The 14,494-nt window shown below is 37.4% G+C and overlaps 1 protein-coding gene across 3 annotated transcripts in view; it reads left to right on the forward strand.

Annotated features, from left to right (window-relative positions):
* AFF2 (ALF transcription elongation factor 2) overlaps positions 1-14,494 on the forward strand; it is a 380,075-nt gene that overhangs the window by 265,292 nt on the left and 100,289 nt on the right. The gene's annotated exons all lie outside the window — the stretch shown is intronic.

Raw genomic sequence — 14,494 nt, forward strand, 5'->3', positions numbered from 1 at the left:
TACGCACATTATTGAGTGATTATTGACAGAGTTCAGGCTAACTGACTTTACTTGCTTAATTCCTAGCAAATTTTCTAAATCTTCTCTTTAATGCTGCAGATAAATCAGATTTCCTCTTGAAGGCAGGCAGCGGGTCTGTAACCCAGCCGGTGAAACTGTAGAGTGCAAATCAAAGGAGACACTCAAGTACTTCTTTTTTTTCTGATTTCACTATTCATGAGTATTCCAGATGAAGACATTGTAGGGTTTTACTAAACACTATCTATGCCTATCCGAATGTTAAACCATTCAATCCTTAAGCTGATAGCAGGGAATACAGTATATACATGACCAATAGTCTCTAGTTTTTTTTTTTTTTCTTTTAATTAAGCTTAGATTAATTATCATGGTACAGAAGTTATTGATTTAATTCTAAAGAACAGGCCCACCATTTTTTTTAAATATAATAGTTTATTAATAGTGTTGAGCGGGTCTCAACTGCAAAGGTCCGTTCCAAACTTCAGACATGAACTGAAGTTTATGTTCAGGTCTGGCTCAACCTTGCTGCTAATAACATCTGCATTTGGTGCTGACATGCTAACAGCATTTAAATTAACTTAGAGTGCATAGAGGCTCCTACAAGCATGCGCACCGCTATTATGGCAGAGGATTGCACTCCCTATAAAGTCATGGGGAGCAAAGTTCCTCACCAAACTGGAGGCACTGTGGCTGGTAAGAACCGGCACACATGTCCCACATTAATTTAAATGTTGCAGGTGGCTTTGCCAGTGGCATTTAAAAAGATAACACCTACATTCCTTGCCAGCACCAATCGCAGATGTTACTGTTTGCGCTTGGGGTCTGGTCCCTGTAGCATGACGCGAACAGGATTTTAACTTAATAGGGACCACTCATTCCTATTTATTCAGTAATGTTTTTATAAACCAACCAAAAAAGATATTTCTTTCTAGTTATACAGTACGCAATAAAAAATATGCACACGGTCGAGTATATTGACTGTTTGAGAGTTTTTTCCCATTGCAGAAAATACGTCCTTCTTTATTCGTCCTAATATTCTGGTTATCGTCTTGCACTAAGGTAAAGCTAGCCGTGTCTGCAGTACAATTACTTAGTGTTTGGCAAAGGATTACTCCCCTCCCATATACAATCGGACAAAATAAGGATGTTTGCAAATGGGCTTGGCAAGAAAAATAGCTGCCAAGGCACTTCAATACCCTAACACTAAGCAAATGGGGGTTATCCATTGAATATATTCTATATAAAATAACTTAATCAGCCCTTGAAAAAATAAAAGTACACCTTATGTACTCCTCTGCTCTGTTCCTGATGCTGTCCAGTACTTCATCCCCTAGTTTAGGGTACTTTCCTACACCTGTCACTGCTAAAGCCAATCGCAAGCTGCACTAGGTTATCATTAGAATAATCGATGGATTTTGAGGTATCATGATTATGATGATATGACATTAAATTGAAAATCCAGCATCATTTTTTAAAGAGACATTCTATTTTAGGCAATACTTGTCTATTTTATAATGAAAAGTCTCACAATTTTTTTTCAATTTAATTTATACATCAATTTTTCATGGTTCTATATATCTCTACTTACTGTCATCCAATATAAAGCTCCATTGTCTACTGTCATCAGTCATTATACGTCACACAGAGTTAGTAGCTGTGTTGTGTGATGTGCCGTACACCTGTATGACATCACATGACGAGGGATATAACGAGCCATGCACCTGTTTGATATCACATTACCAGGGTTATAAGATAAGATAAGATAAGATAATCCTTTATTAGTCCCACAGTGGGGAAATTCACAGCGTTACAGCAGCAGAGAGGGTACAGAGAGTGAAGTACAAACTATGACAACAATAATATTAGGGATAAATGAACAAAAAGAAAAGGGGGATAAAAAGACAAAAAAGAGACAAGCAATATAATTAGCTGTGCATCTGTTTGAAATCACATTACCAGGGATATAATGAGCCGTGCAGCTGTGTGACATCACATGACCAGGAATATAATGAGCCGTGCACCTGTGTGACATCACATGACCAGGAATATAATGAGCTGTGCACCTGTGTGACATCACATGACCAGGAATATAATGAGACGTGCACCTGTGTAACTTAATTTTTTTATTTAAAATTTTAATTTGTCCTTGGTTTGTCATTGCTTGTAGAATTAAAGGTTTCTTACTAATTCCCCTGCTATGATGCATAGTTCATTCATTGGTGATAAGAGATTTCCCTCGGCAGGGTTAACCTGAGTCAATACTCCCAGCTGCTGGGCTTGTATAGAAAGAAGAGGCTAAATCTTCAGGAAGAAATATGTCATGATGAGTAAGCTCTGTATGGAGTTCTTAGGACAATAACAACCACTGTGTGCAAGATATTATATGACTAGGTATGTGTTTAAGTGTTTTCATATTGGACACTGTAGAGCCTGTTAATACAAGTAGCATTCCTGGGATTTCAGAGATCGACTCAGGACATAATGTCATTGAAAACCTGGCATTGTGCCTTAAGGATTAACAGAACTTTAGAAATGTAAGAAAATGTATCTTCTCCTCACATCCCCAGCTCAACAGGTTTCCAAATAATGAATGTCTGTCTGTGTCACAGCAACTTAGACGTTATGACTCCGTGCATATTAATTGACTTCTATGCCAACATTAGTTTCTGTGTCGGGCTTGGGATTTGAGCCACCATCAAATAATTTTTACATAATTACAAAAAAATTAATTAACGGTTGCTATAGAGACGTCCTGCCATCTTTATGTACATGTATATTCAGATCCCCATATGCCATGTTTAGTATTATAGTGTGTAGTAAATTTATGTTTAATAATGTGTAATGACAATTTTTTTTCTTGTGTGTGTGAAATTTATTCATAAATTAATATTATAGATAAATTAGTTTCTTATTTTTAAAGGAAATTTACCATCAAAATCCAACATGATAAACCAGGAACACTTACTCATAGATTCAGGCACCAAGACAGGTAATTTTCTTAGATGTTTCATCCATGGCATCCTTCCTTCTAAAATCAACTTTTAAATTATACTCATGAGCTAGAAGAGCTCTGGGGATGTTGTCTCCATACTTTAGCTTCATGGGCTGTTACAGTGTGAAAGGAGCACTTCCCCCTCCCACTGTGTACTAAAACTTCCTTTACAGTTGTGAGATTTTATCCAGCAGAAGGAGAGGGGAAGTACTTAGAGAAAAGGGGTGTGAGTGAGACATTGTAACAGCCTATGATTCTACAGCATGAAGGGGCTCAGCTAAGCCTCCCAGAGCCCATTAGGTTCATTAGCATAATTTTAAAAGTTGATTTTAAAAGGAAGGAGGCCATGGATAGAAAATATAAAAACATTACCACAGTCACGGTGCCGGGATCTATGAGTAAGTGCCCCTTATTTATCTTGTTTGATTTTGATGGTAGATTTCCTATAAAGGATTTTTTTTTACACTAACCATGAAGTATAATAAGGAGAACACCAAAAGGCATATATTGTAACCCTTTAAGTTATTGAGACACAACATATTACAGTGCATCATATGTCTTTTTACCAATAAAATACACTTTATTGAATAATCCTTGAAAATTAGTTAGAGACTTTAGATCTCTGAATGAACTATGAATTGAACTATGAACTACAGTTGATTATAGGTAAGTTAAGCCTACAAGGTCTTTCCAAATATAGTCTCCAAATATATTGGAGGGGGAGAAATAAGAAAAATGTAATGGTCCAAACTTTACTCATCAAATGTTATAGATTAATACTCATCTCTGTCATTATCAGAAATTGAGCATACAGTGATGTTCACCTAATATCCTTAGAACACCAATAGGAAGTGGTATCAAATGGAGATGCACCAGTTCTCCCCGATTTACCTTAAAGGAGTTTGCCCATGAAAGAAAATTCTCAAATTTGAATCCCCTAGTGATTTTTACACAATAAAGATAAATTTTAATCCCCCACTTTACAATTTACTCAGTTATATTGCTGTCCTATCACTCAGTGATGGTCATTGTAAAATTTGTGTGGACGGGGACTCTCTAAGCAGATACTTTATGATTCCTCTGTTCTATGAGATGCTGTTTGCTGACAATGAGCTTAGATTATCAGGGTACAGAGTTTATCTAAACATTCATTTAGTTTCTGAACATTCTATTAGTATCTGTCACATAGAAAGAGAGAAGAGACAGAGCAGAGATGATAAGATCCATGAGATGCATATAACAAACAATAACACACTTTAACACTGCTACATCTGAGCTAAAACACCCCCCCCCAGATAAAGACTTTATGTTTCATGTAGCTTGTAGAGTAAGTCTGGGCACACTGCTACTTGCTGGCAGGAAGTTTCTTTGTGTGAGCTTGTCTTGTAATAGAGGTGGTAAGGACAGAGACCACACTGAATCGTGCAGTCAGGAGAAAGAATTCATTAGAAGAATCTCCCCTGCCCAACCATAGAAAATTTACGGTAGGATCCTGGGGCCACCAAAAATATGTACACAAGGACTGATAGAGACAGATTGGAATTATATTCGTGAAATGCTGTATTTTTGTCAATAACATTGAATCAGAGAATGTGTTATTTTGATATCCTGAATATATTTAAGAATACACCTTCAAGGAATATTATAAACTGATATAGCAGGGTATAGGCCTTGACTATATATGGTGCATTATTGGAAAATATTCTATATGAAAGATCATTTCTCTATTGCCTGGTGACTGTAGTAGATAATATGGACTCATTATGTATGGTGGTATTGTCATAATGATCTTACATCTAACAATGATTTATACTACCATTAGGCCAAGGTAATCAATTCACAATTTTGTTTCCCCCATTTTTCTGCACACATCTGCCTACTATAAAATGCAGATTATAACATCTACCCTTCTTAAATGAACTCTTTGGAGTGAAATAGTTACCCTCAATACCACTTCAATAGACACACTACTTATCTCATCATTGATAGTGGAGTAATGCTTTGGTAACATGTAAACTCCTTGTTGTAAATAAGATGGGTACAAATATATCTTGATTCTCTTTTAATTTATGCTAATGGTTTGAAATAACACATAAGCTCGCATAATGACTTTACTGAAAGTCTAATTAAAAGTAAATCCTAGCCGAAGAATCTTTGTAAACAAACCATTATTTCACTCTGAAAAATGAAGATGTTATTTTTTAGACTAACACTTAAATTGGGCTGAAATGAGGCATTTAGACACTTATCCAATATGTTCCAATTAAGGAGTGGTGGTATCACCAATATTTGCCGACTCTATTAACTGCCCTTTGATACAAATTAAGTGACTACACACTTAGTTTGTTAACTAGGGGATCTAGCAGAATAATAGATGAAATGTGTCTCAAACATTGGTTATAACAGAAAAGTACATTGGCCAACAGCAAAATATCACCAGACTTCAAGTTACATTAATATGCCTAACACGACCGTAGGGAGATGTATATACAGCCACAATCTTGCGGCCTTACATATGTCTCCCATAGGCTGGCAATGGGAGCACGGAGCGATACGGGGCCACACACTGTACCGCTCCATACACGTAAAAAAAGATAGCACATGTCCCATCTTTCCCTGTGTTATGGCGCTGTGCTATGAAAACTGCTGGATATACAGATAGAATAAGGCCCCATTAATTTCAATGGGTAATATGGCCATCCAGTTACATGTCCGTATTGCACACCATACCGCACCATTAGCAAGCTGTATAAAATATTGAACATGTCCCATTTTCTCCAGTATTTCCATACCATATGGCCCTTAGAAGTCTATGGGAATAGAATAAGGGTTGTATACATGCTGCATACAGTTGTGCACCATATTGCGATATATATACATGCAGTATCCAGAACCAGTGGGCGGTGCATTCTGTCAGTCAGCCAATAGTCAACCATTATTTGGCAGCACACCATATTTTATACGGATACGGTAACATACGTGCACATACGGATTAAAATTGTCATGTATATATGGGTTCATAGAGATTCATACAGCACGGAAATACTGGACTGGAGAAATCACAGGTTCATGTGAATGCAGCCTTAGACTGCAAAGGAGTTTAGCTCATTATCAATATCAAACTGGTGGTGGTATGAAACCTCGCACCCCCTTTGAACGGCTGTCAGTGCATACACAATTGTGAAAGTAGCTTATTTGCAATAACCAGGTCTGGCCACTACACAGGTAATGGAGCTGTTTGCTTGCTGTTCCCGTTTCAGAGTATACATGGAAGCCCCATGTGTTAGACACCTACCAATTTGATGTTCTAATGAAAACTAATCTACTAATGAAAGCTCTCCAATATTGTTAGCTATAAGGTTTCCCTTTAAGCCAAGTATGCATTGTAAAGGGCATGATTGGAGATTATAACCACTAAATGCAAAGGGTTGGGTATGTTGAAATCCAATATGTCTCACCCCCTTTTAAAACATTAAACTTTTATACTTATTAGTTGGTAATGTGCTCTTGCCGAATTGTCAGTTTCCCCAATTGTTATGTTCACCGTCATGAACCCTAAGTTGACACTACCTTCTATTATCCCTGATTTAACTTCTGTGCAGGCACTATATAGAACTGTATAGAATGGTTAGTATAGCGGTAGAGCACAGTACACACTGACGTCTTAGGTTTAGTACATTATTAGTAATAAAATAGGATTTCTGTATATGTATATTACATCTATATGTCAACTAAATTGTATTTAAAGAAAATCAGGGACACTTGCTCATAGATCTTTGCACTGTGACTGTGGTAATCTTCTTATATTTGCTATACATGGCCTTCTTCCTTCTAAAATCAACTTTTAAAATTATTCCAATGCTCCACAAGGGCTATGTATGGTCTTAACAAAGCTCCTCCTTGATCCACCTTCACAGTCAGTTACACTATGCAGAAGCATTTCCCCACTCCCACTTCAGGCAGAGGAAGGGGAGGCAAGCTCCTGCACAGTATAACAGCCTATGAAGACAGAGCAGGGATGGGGTCTGGTAATGTTCCCCGAGAGTCCTTCTGGTCCATAAGCATCATTTTATAAGTTGAATTTAAAAGGAAGGAGACCATGTATAAAAATATAAGAAAATTAACATATTCAATGTTTTTGATGAGTAAGTGTCCCTGGTTTATCATGCTGGATTTTGATGTTAGATTTCCTTTAAAGGTGAACCCTTTGGTGACATACTTAAAGACGGTTACAGAAATATGAAATAGTATTTTCTAAGTTAATTCTGGCTTGTGGGATGTACTAGGAATAAGCAAAGGGGGTTTTACCTGCCACATACTGATAAATCACAATGATTAATTCATTTCCAGTATATACTGTCAACATTTTTAAGCGGTTCCTTAGGTATCGTGGAATAAAATGTTTTCTACCTATGCAAATTTTCAATTAATCTGCATTTTTCTTACTTTTGCTGAGTGCAGTAAATTTCTTTTGCTGAGTCTAATTAACCTTCACATGTAAATTCCCAGAAAGTGTTTAGAACTGTAAAAGGCCCACAGTGGAATTGTACTGTCATACGGCGCCTTGGCTCCCAGCCTGCTGAAACAATGTCTTATTACAGATTCTGGATGCCTTAAAACATCCCCGCTGTACAGTCTGCAGTATAATGTGATGAACGTTTATCCATAGATTGTGAAAAACATAAATACTATTATCTCTTATTGATATGCAATATAGTCAATTCCGTATCCAAAAATAACTAAAATAATAATATAGAGTCCACAGTTCATTATTATACTTCCAAGTAAGAGGTACAGATACTAATATACTTAAAGGGAACCTGTCAACAATTTCTACACCACTAAAGCAATAGAACCCTCCAGTAAGGTATGACGTATCCATACTACCACTTCTTCGTTTTTGGACGGGTTAACCGAATTTTTCCAATTTGCGCCGATTTTCCCTATATTGTCCCGGGTTTTTGGAGCACGTGATGGGATTGTGGCGCATAGGCACTGGCATGCACGCGACAGAAATGGGGGGGGGGGCGTGGCCTAACGAAAACCCGAGGGATTCGGAAAAATCGCTGCGTTTTTAAAAAAAAGTGCCGCTCGACACACGCTTACCTTCACTCACGATGGCTCGGTGAACTTCAGTGTGTTCCGATGGTCTTCAGTGCAGCAGCGACACCTGGTGGACGTCGGAGGAACTGCCTTAGTGAATCCCGGCCGAATCCGAATCCACCGCAGAGAACGCACCGCTGGATCGTGAATGGACTGGGTAAGTAAATCTGCCCCAATATCACAACATTACAAAATTCAATAAAGACCTTATCAGCTTATGAAAAAAACTGCTTGAATGGGTAGCCTGGGACTCAAAACTAATGCCTATTGTTTGGATAGGTCAATAATGTAAGAGTCCAACTGATCATCAGTATAAAGCCTGTATGTATATCTCAATGTATTCAGCTAAGAGGATGGGTAAGGAAGATCACATTGGTATCTTAAATGATACTCTTATGTGGTCCATTGCCAGTCTTAAGATCACATTGGATAGGGACAGTAGCGGGCTCCTCTGCAGGAACGGTATATGAGCCCCTTACACTACACTCTAACCATCAATTAGTAATTGTGACCTGTACAGTAACCTGTACCAATGGCTTGTCTGTCCCTGGTTCCTATGCTTCTATACAGGCTTGCAATGGCCCATGAGGAAAAGTTAAATCCAACAATGGCCCCTGATCTAAAGAACCACAGCCTTTGCTTTAGTTATGAATAATAGTGTATACTTACTGTACTCCATACTGAAATTCGTCTATCTATCCCATGCATGGGAAAGAGATAGGAATTAAGCTACTACTGAAAGAAATTTGGGTTGATTTTGTTTTAGGAATTTGCAAATGGGATGATATTTACATGTATCTATATAATTGTAGGCCCCCAAAAAACTGAATTTACTACTGGCCACAAGGCATCACAGTCAGCTCAAAAAATACAACACATGTATATCCACAGTAGGAACATATTCTAATTATGGGATATTAATAAAGAAAACAATTCCCATTGTAATAAAAATGTGTTCTCTGAAGCGATAGATTTCTGGTGGTTACATACTACCTAAAAGAAGGGAAAGCTCACAGCATCCTGCCTGTATATAGATGTGTGACATTTATGGTAAAGGCTCTATTTAATGTAATATAAATTCACTGCTCCCTCTAGGCTTCGTGTTTGCTATAAAGAATCAAATATATTTCCTACATTTTATGCAGAGTAATCTTGTAAGGCTGAGGAATGAGTGAGTGCGTTCCAGAAAGACAGTGAATTAAAATGTATTAACAAGAGGTAAATAAAGTCGCTGATTGTATGTTCCTGGGTCTTGAGAACTAGAATTGGAAATTGGTGACTTCTTTTGTAATCTTTTTTTTTAGTACTTGATTTTATTGACTTATTTATTTTACCTGTTACACATCTATTTATCCTTCACTTTTTTATTATTTACATAGCATAAATATTTTTGACGAGGATTTCTATGATGATATCAAACTGTGTCCCCAGTGGTCCTCACAATCTAATTCTCTTATTGTTCAGATACAGTGTACATAATAATAATAATAATAATAATAATACAGTAATAATAATTTCATGGGAATGCGAGTAACACAAAAATGAAGATATATATAACAGTAAACATCAAAGTAAAACTAAATATCATATGTATTATGAATAAACAGACACAGATGATAGAATATAAATATATTAAAACATTACATGTGTACTATCAGCGTCACCTGTCCCAAAATAATAACGTATTTTAAAAACCACAAATTTATTCAACAGGCCAATCAAAAAAAAGTGATAAAGAATTAAAATCATTGATAAAAAGACCAAAAGTAATTGTACAGTTGCAGTGTATTTCCACTAACACCTAACTTGCCTATAAACTATGTATGGCTGTAATCCAAATCATGTGTCTAAAATCAATACAGGTTTTGGTTCAGCAAAACAGCAATAAAAAGTATAATATTAAATTTTGATATTCCAGAGAGACATAAAATATGTACACAACCAGGTATAGGTAGTTGCTTAACTTATTCACCACTTGCTGTTATTAAATTTCTGCCTAAATAGAAATTCTGCCTGAATTAAAAATTGGGCAACAATAACAACCCAAGGGTTGGGTTAGGTTTTCAAGAACAGCCAATCTGGTAATTTGATGACTCTAGCAACTAGCCATGATTAGCCAGGGGTGTCCTATATGAGACAAGGCTTCTTTAATAATAATAATAGTGAATCTGTGGAATAGCCTTCCTTAGGAGCTTGTCACAGCAGAGAGAAGAACCTAGACACCTTTTTGCATCAAAATAACATTGATGGTTATGTTTCCCTTACATCCCTTCCTCAATCCATGTGAAGGACATATGTCATGTGTCTTTTTAAACCATATTAACTATGTAACTATGTCCAGTCAAGCATTCAGACCCGATCCTGACCATCGGGTTCACTCATCTCTGTGCACAACCCAATTCCTCGAAGTCAGATTTAGCAAATATATTGAGCCTTTTGGCCCAAAGTTTTTAATGTGATAAGGTTAATAAAAGATAAATTAAATTGAATAAAGGCTTGACCTATCCAGATGGGTGATGCACATTTACCAGTTTAGTTTTGCTTTTTGATACTTAATTTGGAGTTGTTTATGGTATGCTTAGCAACACAATGGCTGTGATGTAAATAGTGGCCTGTCATTGGTTTTGTCAACAATAATAAAGCACACTATTGAATTAAACTTTTTACAATCAAAAATTTGAATGTTTAACAACATTTTAAAAAATGTAAGCATGAACACATCCATACAAGAAATGGAGGCTATGTTATAGTTACAATAGGGGTTACTTATAATAAAATCTGGTGTAAGATAGCCCCGCCGCTACCTTGGCTCTTGATGTATCTTGTGGGGTCCTGTGCAGAGCTTATCTTTTTCATTTATGAAAATTAGCTGGCTGCACCGAGTGCACAGGTGTGGGGACAGGAACGACCTGCGCTGGCCCACTCCCTACCAGCTTCACCCATCGGCCATTCGCGCCCCACCTTTACTCTCCTACATGCCCCACTTGCGTCAATGTGGGGAAAATAAAAAAGCAACTGCTGGCCACTGACGTGGTGCAGAATCCCCAATAAATATCTTCTAGTAGAGAAGCTGAAATTCCTGTATTAAAGCACTAAAAAGAGAATTTACTCAGTGATAGATAAAGTACTTACAGCTCTATAGTGCAGACATGTAGGTGTTTCATTGTGGAAACTTTACCTACAATGCATAGAAAAATTAAATAAAATCTTAAAGTAATGATTTTTTCCTACCTGCTAGAAATGTAGAAGTATTTATACATTTAACTATTGTTTTTTCATTTATTATAATGTATTACTCAATCAATGAGATGAAGCCTAATTATGATCTCCCTCGTATGTGATTGCGACAAAACCAAAAACTCATATGAACGTTTATCATCAATGGCTTTTACTTTGTCATCACTTTGAAAGAAATAATAAAAAAAGGACTTTGGTGTTGAAGCATTTCCTACCTGAGGAGTTTATATTCCCGATTAATATGAGTCAAAAAGGTTAATTGTTCCCTGTCGAGTAATGAAGTGCTGCAGAGATGTGGCGTGCCATGGCATCTCGCGTGCCTGGTAACATTTGTTTACAATTGACATACAGATGTATCTGTGCAGATGCATTGTGAAGGCAGTAACTTTATTGTGTGACGGAAATAAAACGAGATTTAATGCACTGCCAGGGATTCCTTCACACGAGAGAAGCCTTAGTTAACTCACTCAACTTTTAAAGCATTCACGTTTAAAGGGTGATACATCTGTACTCCGCTGGTGTAGTGACATATAGCATATTTCTCCCTGCTTGTCAGTTCAGATCAAGCCGGTGTTAGCTGGTGATAGATCTCACCGTATTCGCAGAAGACAATGTAAGAAGGAAATTTTCAGACACTTCACAGCCCTCTGTTTTCTCTGCCAAGGTTCATGATGGGAAATAATTAGACAGAGGTTTTATCATGTAATTGATTGTCTGTCTATGGCATCGTGCTCTAAAGGTCATTCATGAACTGAAAAAAAAGTGGTGAAGTCATATTTGGGGGGAAATGTCCATATGCATCAATTATAAGCGCACAATTGCTTACATTTTGTGTTATTTACTGTCTGAATGACATTTAGGATTAATTGATGGAAGTAATGACATTGCTTAAGGAAACATTAAATGTACAGCGTAAGGAATAAAATGTTCATTTTTGTTTCATATTTTTAAATGAATTTTAAGGTTTTTCAGGGTTAGACATAGTAATGTGTACACATGGGACACCGGAACCTGGATAACACAACCAGCACATAGAGAACAAAGGCAATGTCAATCAATAAATGGTTACTACAATGACTTAGATAGAATTTACAAAAATATATAGTAATAATCTAAAAATAGAGGTGGGGGGCATATTTCAGATTAAAAGAATCACTGTGAAGCAAAGGTGGGAGGAGGGGGAGAAGGTTGAATGTCACTGCTGAACAATGAGATGAAAGATGCAGCGGAGGAGCGGCTGGGAGAGACCAGGGCATGTCTAACCATGGGGACCATGTTCTGTATACTTTGTGATGATTGCGACTTTGGTAGGTGCAAATTTACTCTAGATGGCAACGTTGGTAAAGTTTGTTTGCAAGTGTACGGGGAAGGGTGGTGAGGTTGACTGCCAGTGGGGTAGGATGATTGATTTGGCGGCTAGGAGTAGATGGAGCCTGAGAGATGTATTGAACTTTAGTCTATGGGAGGAAGCTCAGGAATAGAATTTATTCGGAGAAAGAAGGAGCCCCTTGAGATAGGTTGGATTGGCATTATTAAATCACAGAAAAGGCAGATCTTAATACAGTCCCACCAGATGTGGATCCCACCATAATGTATAGATCAGAAAAATCCAAAATATTTGTCATATTCTTGCCCCCCCCTAAAAAAGAGGATATGTTTCACACTATGGTTAAAGTCTGCATGTGTAGCAAACCTTGGGCAGCCCAGAGGGATGTTGCTGAAATAAAGGATGAGGTGATGAGATGAAGGTGGTGTAGTAGTGACAGGGAGGTCGGTGGATTTGAAATCTTCTCTGTGCCCAGTTACGTTGTTCTTATGCCACACTAGCCGGCTGGGCCTCTTCCTATAACCTGTGGGTGTTGAGGTTGCCGATGAGGGGCTGCACTGATTGCGATGCACTGTTGGTGATAGTAGTTATTACCCCTAAGAGCTCTCTATTAAAGTTTCCTTGGCTTGATAGTGTTTGAGATGTGCTGGTGTAGTACTGCAGCAAGGACACAGAGAATATGGATGGAGGAAGCCGGAGCCAGTGCGGGCAGGAGGCAGTGAGGACAACCAAATCTTACTTTACTGAAAAAAATCATCCATACTAAATGGAGGCACAAAACTTGAGTTAACAACTGGCTAGTTGGTTGGCTGAGACCTGTAAGAAAGTGAATCCACTATTCTGCACTTGTAGTCACTACCCAAAACATACTATACACAATTCCCAGCTGCAAGGTGTACAGGAGAATTAAAAAAAAAAAAATGCTGACGATGCCTCGGTCGATAACGTAAAGCCAAACAATACCCAACTTCATGATTACCAATTTGTATAGTGCAAGTAAAAAATTCACTCTTGGTAGATACTCCCAATAATCCAACTTTGTCTTAATTCCCAAGGTCATTTCATGCAGCTCCCAATGGCCAACCCAAAATTCCCAAAGGGGCTGGTATTTACAGTTTGGTAACAAGAAAAAAATTAATTGGGCACTAATAGGGCGTTTAAAGCTTTAGATAAAAAACTGACTCAACTTCATAAAAGTCTAGAGAATTTTAATATTAAGAAAGTATAAAAAGTGCAATAAGGTCCAAATTACGCTTTTCAGGCACAGCTGCAGGATGTTGATCTCTCCAAATAACCTCCCACATTCTGGAAACATGTTTATGACCGGCCAATCAGAATGTGACACTAATCCTCTCCATCTTTCAACACAGCCTGCAATAATAAGAAACAGTGACTAGGGGTCAGGACTACACCCTGGGGACAAATATCATTACATTTGTCATGTTCATCATTATCATTGCATATCATGTCATGTCCACCCAAAACCTCAATTTCAGTTGTATGTGAATTCTCAGTGAGTCTGTAACACGGACTCAGAGAGCCTCCGAGACAGAAATGCATAGGGGATTATTTAGTAAGCTTCAGTTTTTGTAATAAGTTCCACCCCATCTTGATTTTTTTTTTTCTAGTTTTTTTTCACCCGTGTCTCTAATTCATGTATTGGTTATTTGTTGCTTTATAAAGATGAATACACTTTAACAAAAGCTTTTGTGTCTCGAGGATGTCATGCCTTTATATTAAGGGTTCTGCATTTTGTCATACATTGGATGCAAATACATTCACTAAGGTGTCAGTCACTAAGAAGTGTTTTCTTTTCT

This window comes from Engystomops pustulosus, chromosome 9, assembly GCF_040894005.1.
Source record: "Engystomops pustulosus chromosome 9, aEngPut4.maternal, whole genome shotgun sequence".
In the NCBI taxonomy this organism is placed as follows: Eukaryota; Metazoa; Chordata; class Amphibia; order Anura; family Leptodactylidae; genus Engystomops; species Engystomops pustulosus.